The 1732-nt window shown below is 56.5% G+C and overlaps 1 protein-coding gene and 1 long non-coding RNA gene across 2 annotated transcripts in view; one reads left to right on the top strand and one right to left on the bottom strand.

Moving 5' to 3' along the window:
• Positions 1–1238, top strand: part of LOC107182265 — a 19355-nt gene extending 18117 nt beyond the window's left edge. Inside the window, exon 3 of the long non-coding RNA XR_001512984.1 lies at positions 1224–1238. This is a non-coding gene — a long non-coding RNA (uncharacterized LOC107182265). The remainder of the gene's footprint in view (positions 1–1223) is intronic.
• MTHFS (5,10-methenyltetrahydrofolate synthetase (5-formyltetrahydrofolate cyclo-ligase)) overlaps positions 1–1604 on the bottom strand; it is an 88478-nt gene extending 86874 nt beyond the window's left edge. The window contains exon 1 of the mRNA XM_015560600.1: positions 1059–1604. The gene's annotated coding sequence lies outside the window, so the exon portion shown is untranslated. The remainder of the gene's footprint in view (positions 1–1058) is intronic.
• Positions 1605–1732: the final 128 nt, after the last annotated feature.

Here is a 1732-nt window from a genome sequence, read left to right as displayed (position 1 = left end):
TTTCTCTCTCATCGATGTTTCTAACTCTCTATCTCTCTCCCTTCCTCTCTGTAAAAAATCAATAAAATATATTTTTTAAAAAAAGTGGAATGCCCTTTAAAAAGACGCCAGCACTAGCTGGTGTGGCTCAGTGGATAAAGCGTCAGCCTGCAGACTCAAGAGACCCAGGTTCAAGTCTGGTCAAGGGCACATGCCCGGGTTGTGGGCTCAGTGCCCAGTGTGGGGCGTGCAGGAGGCAGCCCATCCATGATTCCTTCTCATCATTTATGTTTCTCTCTGTCTCCCTCTCCCTTCCTCTCTGAAATCAATAAAAAACATATTTAAAAAAAATACAAGGGTGCTTGCCCAGGTCAATATAGACAGATACAGAAAATTTAATTACAACTAATTTATGAAATAACACCATTTTCATGGAGTTTATAGTAGTCAATACAGGCTTCATTTAAAGTACTAACTTTTTTTTTTATTTTATTTTATTTTATTACTATTTTCTAATATATTTTTATTGATTTCAGAGAGGAAGGGAGAGGGAGCGAGAGAGAGAAACATCCAGGATGAGAGAGAGTCATGGATCAGCTGCCTCCTGCACGCCCCACACTGGGGATGGAGCCCGCAACCCGGGCCTGTGCCCTGCCCTCCTGGTTCCTAGGTCGATGCTCAACCATTGAGCAACACAGGCCCAACCCCCTGGTAGTTGTTTGCCCTGCGGGTTCAACTTGACACGTGCATCCCTGACCACGCCCCTGGAGGATCTATCAATCAAAACTGGAATTGCCTCTTTCCGGAGCAGGAAAACGCAGCTTTTGGTTCCCAGGAGCGCAAAGCACCAGCTGCCTCCTCCGAACCTCCCTCTCGCCAAGTGAGACCCACCCCAGGGCGAGGGCGGTGCGAGAGACTCCATCCACAGCGTGCAATTCACAGGGACGCCCCCGAAGCTCAGAAATCCAGGTACAGGGCCCTTTCATGCTATATTTTTTAAATGGATGATGCAAAAAAAAAAATTCACAAGGAGCAAACCATGAAACTTTAAAGACGACGGGACCCGGTCCGCCTCCTACCTTTCAGCCCAGCCGAGCCGCTCACTCGCGGTGCCGGGAGGAACCATGACCTCCAACCTGGCCTTGCACTCGATGCTGGTGCTGCACGTTAGCCCGAAGTCGGGGTGTCTCCGGGGAGGCATGGTCCTCCACCCCTCGCCCCGCTCGGCTGGGAGGTGCAGGGAGCGCGCTGCAGGGACCCGGGGCGGAAGGGCGTGTGCACGCGCGCTTCCCGGCGCGATCCTTCTCTTGCAAGGCTTAGCTCGGGACCGAGCGGCGCCCCGCCCTCCTCCAGGCCGCACCCCGAGCTCGGACTTTGCACGGTCGGGGAGCCCCCGGGGCTGCAGGTCGGCGAGCTCACCCGGATTCCCTCCTGCACAACTAGCAGGCGGAGCGCGATTCTTCTGGAGCCGCAGTCCCGGACAGAACCCCGCCGGAGACACGACGGGGCGGGCGGCAGAGGCACCTGCTCCTCCTCTCCAGCCCCTTCCACGGTCCCCGAGACCCTGGACACCGCGCTCCAACGCCTTGACTCGGGGAGGCCATGGCGGGAGGTCAGGGGAGGCGAAGGCGGAACCGCGCCGGCGGAGGAGGCGGGGTCTCTCCAGGTCCCGCCCCCTTCTGGGATATAGCCAATCGATACGCGCCCCGAAACACGGCCCCGCCCCCGGCCCTCGGCCTGGGAGCCGCCTGGC

The sequence above is a fragment of the Myotis davidii genome, unplaced genomic scaffold (assembly GCF_000327345.1).
Source record: "Myotis davidii unplaced genomic scaffold, ASM32734v1 scaffold2091, whole genome shotgun sequence".
Taxonomy (NCBI): Eukaryota; Metazoa; Chordata; class Mammalia; order Chiroptera; family Vespertilionidae; genus Myotis; species Myotis davidii.
This window is presented reverse-complemented; position numbering and strand designations above follow the sequence as displayed.